Source organism: Semicossyphus pulcher, unplaced genomic scaffold (genome assembly GCF_022749685.1).
Source record: "Semicossyphus pulcher isolate SPU_LCO1_2020_fin unplaced genomic scaffold, fSemPul1.0.p SCAF_21, whole genome shotgun sequence".
Lineage (NCBI taxonomy): Eukaryota > Metazoa > Chordata > Actinopteri > Labriformes > Labridae > Semicossyphus > Semicossyphus pulcher.
Window position 1 is genome coordinate 11,386,856 of NW_027211695.1, and position 10,644 is coordinate 11,397,499.

A 10,644-nucleotide genomic window follows, 5' to 3' on the forward strand; every position below is an offset into this window, starting at 1 on the left:
ATCAATCACTCTCCTTTCATCTTCCTCCTGGACCTTCGACAGCAGCAGATCCTGCAGAATGAGACTGAAGCCCAGACAACAGCTCCAATGGTGGTCATGAGAAAAACAGCCACATCCAGGCAAAAATAGGAGTACCAAGGCAGACTAAAACCCGCTGACTGTAGATGGGCTGCCCCCTTGTTCCTGATGACGTACTCAATCCAAAAGATGGCGGTGTCCATCGGAGGCATTGGAACGTCTTTGTGTAGCTGTGAAAGACGCTTTATGTTGTTACTGTATGAGGGAGTCTCGAGGACATCCTTCAAAGCCTCAAGGAAGTTCTCCTCTGTGAGTGATCTTGCCTCCACCACCCGAGCTGCCCCGCGTACCTTAAGCCGGAGTACATTGTCAAACTGGTCAAAGAGAAGGGGAAGGCCCACAACAGGAACGCCATGGTTAATGGCCTCATACATGCCATTGGTGCCTCCATGGGCTACAAAGGCACGGGTCTTGGGGTGTCCAAGGAGGTCATTTTGAGGTAGCCAGTCCACCAGGAGCGTGTTGTTCCCCAGGGTGGAAGGCTTGTCACCCATAAACTTCCAAACCACCTTCTGAGGGAGCTTAGCAAAAGCAGCAGCAATGGCCTCTGTGGCCTCATGAGACATGGCTAACACGAACGTCCCTAAAGACATGACCACCACCCCATGCTCCCCGGAGCTCTGCATGAAGGCCTCCAGATCATCAGGCAGTGGATGCACCTTCTTGCACTGGAATCCCGCTATGTAGACCACATTGGGCATGGTGGGCCGAGGGAATTCAAAGACAAAATCAGTCCTCACCAGCCAGATATCAGCTGCACGCTGCAAAGACATCATGTTGGTTCCAGGAGGGAAGTGCCGCTGGAGCAGATCTGAGTAGTTAGGGTCAAGGAGAAAGTGCTGTTGATATAAACTATGGAGATAGTGTAACATATTCTTGGTCCTTTCCAGAAAACCCATTTGATCATGAAGTTCACTTCCAGGCACAGGGACATAAGAGAGAGGAGAGGGAGCTATGGTAAAATGGCCCTCCCCAGTGTTAATCCAGCGCACATTGAAAACCATTGGCAGCTTGAGGTAACTACCCAGAAGAACCCCTATAGTCAGGGCAGGGTCCGTTAACATTAAGTCAAACTTGGCATCCTGAAGCTTCTTTATAAAATCAGGGTTATCTAACATATCAGCAGCTGCTCCTGCAAGGATCTTGTGGCCCATTTCCAACATGGATCCGATTAAGTCCTGTTGACAGAAGGTGCGGAAAAAAGGTGTCGACTTGCGGCATTCCATAACATCTAAAAGCATTCTATTGTAGAAATTCTTGTCCGATTCGTCCTCCATCATGCGCATGTTAATAGAAGTGTAAAATGTAGAGTTATTAGAGATGTACCAGCTCTTGGCAGAGTGCAGCACAGTGATGTTGTGGCCTCTGGAGTGTAGCACTTTGAGGATTATCTCCATGTTGATCCAATGGCTGCCATCAACAGGAACTACCAGAATCCTGCTGCCAGTACAACAAGTAGATCTGAGCAACAGGAAGCAGAGCCCTGTAAGGAATGCTTGGATCATCCTTGACATTTCCTATGAGAGACAACAGACAGAAATGGTTAGACTTGTTAAATCCCATAAACTTTAGGTATTGCTCATATGTCTCACCTTTCTATACCTGTTTTTAACAAAAAGGAAGCATGTCTAATTTGTGATAGTGTAACATTTGCTCATTTGTCAGTTGTTGAGTTTAGCAGACCTGAAGGATCCAGATTTATCTTTGAATAGGAACAGTGCTACACTTTTCAATGAGAACTTAATATAGACCTACCTCAGAGCTGGACAAAAGAGCTTGTTTACATTGTTTAATTTGTAAAACACAGTACCTTTTAGGTATTGCGGCATATGTCTTACCTTTGTGTACCCATTTTCAACAAAATAAATAGAAGTATGTCAAATTTGTGCAAGTGTAGCATGTTTTTTTTGTTGTTGTTGTCCTTGTCTGCCAGATATCAGAAGTATAGCCAAAATCACCTAACTTAATATGATGTCAAAAGAAATACTAAAGCTTTATAACTGTTTTTTAAATTTATTTTGGAGTTAAAGTTTCATTTAAAGTGAAGTTTATTTAATTGCATTTTTCAGTATCCAAAACTTGGTGGTTTGATAAACAGGTGCCCAGTTGCGTAAAGAACAACATAAAAATGGTCTGCTGATCTAACGGTACTTCACAACTAGCCAGTCAAGGAGCTGACAAAAACCTGAAGGATTCATATTTATCTTTGACTAGAGATAGTGCTAATATTGTCCATGAGAACTAAATATAGAGCTGCCTCAGAGCCGGACAAAAGAGCTATTTTTGAAGCTTCATACACTCCCAATGATGGAAGCGGATAGGGGACTTTATTAAAATGATAAACCTGAAAATGAAAATGTAATTCCATAATAGCATGATCATTTTCAAAACATGCATGTGTTATTTGAGTACAAATCAAAATGAAACCGCAATAATCCCCTTTGCATTTTCATTTTCAATACTTGTTTGGGTTCTGTGTCCATATTGAAATTAAAAATGAAAAAGCTGTTCGACATTTCATGTTCAAAGGCTTAACCTGCTTCACTGTGGACAACATTCAAATGGTATGTCAAACTTGAAAATGAAAATGTCCTATAAACAATGCAGTCTAATTTTTAATTTGTCCAAGCATTATTTACGTCACAATTAAAATGAAAATACATTTTTTATTTTTTTTATTTTCATTTACATGTCACCACACTCTGTTGGCATCAGCATGAACATGAAAATGCAATCCATTAGTCCTCTCATCAAGGCGGATCTTACGCCAATCAATCAATCATTCTCTGTAGGTGGGACACCATAGGTTACTTAGATGTGTGTGGGCATGGCTTATGAGTCCCTTGTACACAAACACCTCAATTACTTCTCTGCTTTAACTCGAAGTGGGTGTCTTTTTTTATTATTATTTTTGCTCTAGCCTTTACTTGACAGGACGGTTGAAGAGAGACAGGAAATGTGGAGAGAGTGGGGGATGACATGCACCAAATGATCGGCAGGCCGGGAGTCAAACCTGGGTGCGGCTGTGGCTCAGTGGTAGAGTCGGTCGTCTTTCAATCGGAAGGTCGAAGGTTCCCCAGCTCCCTCAGTCTACATGTCGAAGTGTCCTAGGGCAAGACACTGAACCCCAAATTGCTCCCGGTGGCATAGCCAACGGGTATGAATGTGATAACTGATTGACAGTTGGGCACTTTACGTAGCAGCCTCTGCCATCAGTGTATGAATGTGAGTGTGAATGAAAGCTTTGAGTGGTCGCAAAGACTAGAAAAGTGCTATCTAAGTGCAGTCCATTTACCAAACCAGCGATCAGTACGTAGAGCGTCTGCTCTACCAACTGAGCTAAACCAGTCCCCCATTAATTGGTGTCTTTTGAGACATTGTAAGAAACACAGTTTGCTGGGACATTCATTTTTGTGCAATGAAAATAAAATGTCAAACAGCTTTTCCATTTTAATTTCAATATATGTTCACAGAACAGCAAGTATGTGAAAATGAAAATGCTGATTGGATTATTGCAGCTTCATTATAATTTTTACTCAAATAAAGTTGAAAATGAAGCTTTTGTGGAATAACATTTTCATCTCGGGTCTAGTTATCATTTGAATAAAGTTCCCTATACGATTCCATAAAATTGATTTTAGTTATTTTAAAAGGGACCATGTACAATATTAAACATGAATGTTACCATTCGATGCATTGCACCAGAGTTAGCTTAGAGCTCATTTTCATCCGCAGTCCCTTGGCAGGTCACAATTAAAACATCATAGTTATAAAACCTCATCAATTTACAAGACCACAACACATAATAGAGAATGACACAGAGCAGTCAATTATAACACACACGCACATGCCCTTTCTCACAACGACACACACATTCCAGCAAAGAAAATACATATAAATTAAAATGCTAACTCTAATTTGACATACCATTTGAATATTGTCCACTGTAAAGCAGGTTAAGCCTTTGAATATGAAATGTCAAACAGCTTTTCAGTTCAATTCAAAATAACACATACATATGTTAAAAATGATAATGCATTACATTTTCATTTCAGGTTTACATTATCATTTTCATAAAGTCCCTTTAGTCAATTGCAGAAGATTTCAGTTGAATAAGAAAAGTATAACAGTAACATAAATGTATTTCATCATGACATCTTTTAGCTTTCATCAAGAGTACAGCTGTACATTGAATATCTTGCAAAGGTTCGGAGATAACTTGTGGCAGGCGAAGTGAAATGAAATACGGTGATTGCATAATGTCTTTGAACCAATGTAACTTACATTTCATCAGTTTATTTATACCTTCCACCAGCTGTTAAAAGTAAAAAAATAAGTTCAAAATCAATCATTATATTTCAACTAGGTCAGCTAACGCCGGGGACACACCGGATGCCGAGGCGCCGTGAAGCGCCGAGAAGCAGAGCCCTGCAGCGATCGTTTCGGCGCCTGGTCTTTTTTTTGCGCGAGCCGCGAGCGATCGCGTCAATCCTGGCAGGAAGTCACACATGAAACAACAAGAGAATCTGGTCAATTTTCAAAATTAAAACAATTTTCAAAATAAAACACCGCGATTGAGAAATGCAATGTTATATTTGTGTGCTTTTATATATTTGTCAGTATCTAAACAAAGCGCGCGAGAGATGAAGATACACACAGGCACACACACAGACACACACACACACACACACACACAAGTAAGAGAGAGACACAAAGTTTGCTGTCTATAGGGGGTGGGGGCGGGTTGTCAAAACACACACCCAAACAGAGAGAGAGAGCAAGAGAGAGAGAGCATGATGAAAAAACAGCTCCAGATGTGAGTAAATGACAGCTGAGGAGCACAGGCGTTCCTCGTCCGGTGTGTCCCCGGCGTAACAGGGTTTATCTACACTCCATGTGGAATGTGTGTATGTTTGACTTATCTTCAGTCAACTGCTTTCAAGTCACACTAAGTCAGCAACACATCAGTTGACAGAATGCTCAACAGCTGCAGACTATTCTTGTTTGTAATGACATGTACGTGTTTTAATAGATGTTTGATTACTTTTGTCTATGTGTATTATCCTCTATAATAAACATATGTCGTAGAACAGTGGTATTGGCAAAAAGGTTGTGTCATTGTTATATATTTATAGTTATATTGTTCAGTTAAAAGTCAATTAAATGCCTCACCTGGTTCTTGTTGTATCAAAATCCTGAAGAGAAGTTTGGCTGGAGCTCCAGGTCCTGAGTGAGCCAGCACATTGTGTGTCATCTGTTTTTTCCACACAGCTTATGTTTTACACAGCCCCTGTCGTACCAGGCCAAAGTCCAACATGTGGATGTTACGGCTGTATGTGCTCCCTCTTCTGTTTGTCCCTTCTCCCCTTCTCAACTCTGCAGGTGAACCTTATTGCTAATGAAGTGCACCTGGCCTTGGATCAGTAGCCTATTTAAGACATCAGCACTGACATCAGGAGAGGCTTCTGGAGTGGGGACTGCTGTGGTTCTGCCTGGTTTTTACTTTTTTAAGGTGTTTCCTGTGAGTTTGTTGGGTCAAATGTGGATAGTTGTTAGCCCCATAGGGCCGCCTTCGGGTGGGGCGTAACAGTGGACTATGCGTGACTCCATTATATACAGTACTAATATTACATTTTTAAATCAGTTTTGTCAAGTGAATAGCCCATTTGAATTTACTGGTTTATTATTATTTGTGAGGCTGCACGGTGGTGCATTGATGAGCGCTGTTGCCTCACAGCAAGAAGGTTCCAGGTTTTGAATCCCGGTTTTGGACATAGGGGGCCTTTCTGTGTGGAGTTTGCATGTTCTTCCTGTGCACTATGCTCTATTTGTTGCTATTGAGCACAATGTGAAAAACAGTAATATGATATCTCGGATTTTATCGAACAAAGTTTTCTATACAGTCTTGCTGGACTTAAATACAAAAAAGCAATGCTGTCAACAACCATCACTGCTGGCTGCATCTCATCGTAGCAGTTCAATCTCGAGAAACCTCACTTCATATTTTAAGTCTTTGTTTGGAAAGCATGCCAAAGCATTAGTGTTGTGGTGTTCGCGAATGATCCGATTCTTTTGAAGTGCTCTTTGGTGCAAACTACGTCGTAGGAGAGAGCCATTCTTTTTATAGTTGTGCCAAAATTTCACTGCCGCATTAGATTGTGCTGAATTACCACAGGCAGCTTTTTTCAACTGCAACTCCATGTTACTAGGCCACGTGCAGTGGAATCATGTCGTGCCGACAATGAGCAACATTATGACCCTCCGATTGTAACCCTCCAAAATGTAGTATGTAGTATGCAGTATGCAAACAAAAGCAAAATGATCAGTATGCCAAAAATGGCCGGATGTTGTACTGATTTGGAAAAAATCTCCAGTATGCATCTGACCAGTCTACCTCGCCTACTGTATCACACAATGCAAAGCGCTGGAACGTCACAGCGGCAGTTGAAATGACGGACAGTAGCAGCATTCCAGTAGAAGGGGACGCGATAGCTAAAGAAGCAGCGGTTATTGTTTACTTCCGCCTGGCGTAGCATACTGCAAAATGAATTTGAAAAGCTCCTCCATACTACAGCCGAACGCAGTATGCAGTATATAGTATGTAGCATATAGTATATAATACGGCATTTCGAACATAGCCATAGACTGTATACAAAGATAGCCAACATGACAGCTCCCTAAAAGTGAAGCCAAAACATCTCTATCGCCCCCTGCTGACTGGCTGGCTGCAGTATAGGTCATAAAGCATGGCTCCTCCGTGTTAACATATGGTACATGGTTTCTGTCATTAGAGCTAGGTTTTATCATGTTAATTTAAACTCCTGACTTGAATTATCTTTGATCAATCCAGAATTAATTCAGTAGAGACATTGTAAACTGTACTCTGAATACACAGACCATTTTTTTTTACATTGATAAACCGGCTCAAATCAAGACGCAGCAACAACTATGTGATAGCCTTACTACTTCTTTAAAAAGAATTAAACCAGCTGACGATTTTGCTCAGCTTTGTGAAGCCTGAAACCCATACATACACTTATTTATTTAATTTATTTATGTCTGTAGAACAACATACTTATTAAGTGGTAACCTTGAAGATCTCAGTTTTGTTCTCTTTGGCAACACCTATGGCGATAAACGGTAATTGCGGGAGCACACTTCCCAGATATCACAACAGTGTTGCATGTGTGACGTCCACAGTTGGCTCCGGTTGTAACTTAGACTGTTTGCCTTCATCTGAGAGTCAAATTTGTTTTTTTTTTTCTTTGGATTTTCACTTATTTTTGAAGTTGTAACTGTAGTCATCAATCTTTTCTTTGTTTGTTTAGCCATAGTACATTACTGTTTACCTGCAACACTTGCAGAGACCGGAAAAGCAGCCGCTTTACGTTGCGTTAGCTCCGCCTTTCCTCTGTGGCAGACCAACCACTGCTGGGTGATGAAAACGCGTCACTAGGCGCTGCTTGTGATTTTTTTCCATGAAAGTCACACCCATAATACTGCAAATGCAAAGGCTTTCATCAGTGGGCCATAGGCTCAATCACCATTGTGTTACCTCATTTGGCGATAGAGACTTAACAGACATTTATTGAAATGAAAATCTTGGACATTATCACTTTAAAATACTTTACTTCATTTCTTATAGAACCAATTTTTTTCTCATTGGGGCAAGCTCAATGCCCAAACTTTTCAGTCTGATGCATGTGGAAACTTCAGAGCGAGTCGGGCACAAAGCCAAACAGGGACTCAGTCCCAGCGTGTGAGACAGGAGTGGCAGGGAGCGAGGGACGGAGGAAGCAGCAAGGTCACACAGCAAAGGGAAAATAAAGCCAGCATTGGCGATTACAATAACTGCACGAGTCACGGTTCAACAGTCATATCAGTGAGCCGCAGCCTTCCCCTCCACTCCTCTGTGTCTCTGTGGAGTTATACAAACCTGAGCCAGGGAGCAACAGTCAGCATGAGGTTACAGCAGAGATAAAGACATGCAGCTTATGTGGCTCAAAGGGTTAACAAGTGACACACGTGACAAAAGGTCAAAGTCCATTTAGTTACAAGTAAAGGTAACATATTTGTTCTCTCTTGCTTCACAACAGTCATCTAAGTTTACTTGAGCAAAAGGTTTATAGTTAAAGTTATTATTGTGCAGGTCGGTACTTGAATGTATCATTACTTATGAGAGCAACCCTTGAGTTCTTTGCCAAAGGTTAAAAGATATATTCTATAACATGCATGACACTTTTTTTTTCTGTGAAGTTCAACAGTAACCTTTAAGAGGAGCTTTAAAGTGATCACATGTGCATTAAAAGCCAATCAGAAACAAGGGTTTCAACTCTTATGGCCTTAACCCTCCAGATCATTCTGGAAAAAACAATCCATGTATCGTGTCATACTCTGCAACACACTACTCTGGATTTAACTTTGTGAAGTTCAGTGAAGAAGTAAACTGTACAAATAATTAGGGTTAGGGTTATACAGTAACTTACTGTATAATTCATTGTCAGTTTAACGAGTGTAAATGTTTTGATAACTCAAGATTTTGTGTTTATGTCATCTCAACCAAGTTTTCCAATTTACAAAAACTATTCTATTTAACTTGCAGATAATAGTTTCTGTCTATTAGTTTGACATAATATGAAGTGGCTGCACAATGGTAGAGTGGTTAGTGCTGTCGCAACACAGCAAGGCGGTCCTGTGTTTGCATCCCGGTCTGAACAAGTAAGAAAGTGAAAGAATGGAGACAAAACAAGAGAATTCTATGACAACTGAAATGTAATTAGAAACCAAGTAAAGTAATAATCTCAAACTTTATATTTTAAATAGATGTCTTTTACATCACTATCTATCACTGAATGAGGTGATTGAGCCATGAGATTATAAGTACAACTCAATTAATGTCAAGAGGGAGAAGGAGGAGATGCCTTGGGAGGATATTAACAAGGTAATTAAACGTATTTTGCAGAAAAAACATATCAGACACAATTTAGTATTTCAAGCAGAGCATTTTATATGTCTTAAAACATGACTGGAGCTGGTCTTTAACAGGCATTTGGAAGCTGGATTCTGGATTCTACAAAAGACTCAGAGCCAGACAAAATAGCTTTTCTAAAGCTTCCTACATTGTTTCTAAACAGAAGAAGATTTAATTTGAGAAATAAAGATATTACAGTTACATAAAATAAAATGAAACATGATATATTTCACTTTTTATTTATGCTTTGAATATCAGGAGCTGTCATGTGTTTACTATAAACCACTCCTACGCATGTAAAGGCATAAACTTTATGTCTTCATCTTTCATCGTAGTAGCTGATAAGCTCACACCAGTTGATATGAACTTATCAAGTTACCTTTAGTCTGTCCTTATCAGTTCCTTGCCCGGTGACCCTGACATGTCCCAGGAGAAAGACCAACTTCACTATAAACCTTTGAGTTGCACTATATGATATAAAGGTTATAAGATGATGCTGCAATGGTAATAGGTTCCACAGTTGTTCTCTGCCCTAGAGAAGATAAGATAAGATTCCATATATATACAATATGATTAGTTCTTTCACATCCAAATCTAAGAAAACATAAATATACATTACCAAGGGGCTTGTTGGGTATATATTTGACATTCTGTGAGACTCATAAGCCTAAATAAAAGAAAAAAGTATATCCACAAAAAAGAGAAGGAATGAGACATCTCCGCAAGTTCCTACTTTTACCCAATCTTACTTTGCAGTAACAAGCACAATGGAACCAACATCACCTGAAGGGTGGTCCACATTGTATCCAGCAGGGGGAGACAGAAACACTCTGAGGTGGTGGTGCAGGCAAAGCAAAGCACCAGTAGGCACAGAAACATGGAGCAAGGTTGCAGTGGGTTTGAAATACAATAGATGTACTCTAAAGAGGCAGTGGCAGGTCCTTTGTCATGGTAAACTTTAAAGTACTTCTTGCAGTGTTGTTAAATATTTCAAATTAGACAATTCGAAATTGAGATTTAAATCATATAAAAGGAAACATTTCTTCACACGATTTATCTTTGTGAATATTTGGAGTGGATGGATGTTTTTCATCACAAAAAAGACAAGCCATTATTTTCTTTACAGCTCATAAATCACATGAATGTGAGTGTGCAGTACCTCTCCAATCAACCCTTAAGACTCAAATGTCACTTTGACTATATCTGTGCACCAGTGGAAGGACACACACAGGACGTGCAATGCAAAGAGCTGCCATGCTGCAGAGAAAGCAGCCTTTAGACATTGAAATCATTGAAGCTGCAGGTGCTTTCCTAGTTAAAGATATCAGAGTCGAAGACTGAAGCTGATTATTGCTGATGAACACCTTTGTTGCCATGGTGATCCCTCAAATAAGGAAGGCCTGAAAACAAAAACAATTATCACTGTTTTCGTCTCATGGGAGTCTTTCTGCATTCATTGCAGCTTTTCAATGTTGAACTCAGGCCCAAATATCTGAACAAAGCTCCCGAGGCGCTCGCTGCTTGTGAACTTTTCCTTCCTCCAATTGTTCTGTGTCATGATACGGCTCATTTAAACCCCCATGACAGTGTTCACA

General features: G+C 40.3%; 1 pseudogene; it reads right to left on the bottom strand.

Moving 5' to 3' along the window:
- Positions 1-5: 5 nt before the first annotated feature.
- On the bottom strand, positions 6-1,592 carry LOC138600574 (UDP-glucuronosyltransferase 2C1 pseudogene; annotated as a pseudogene).
- Positions 1,593-10,644: the final 9,052 nt, after the last annotated feature.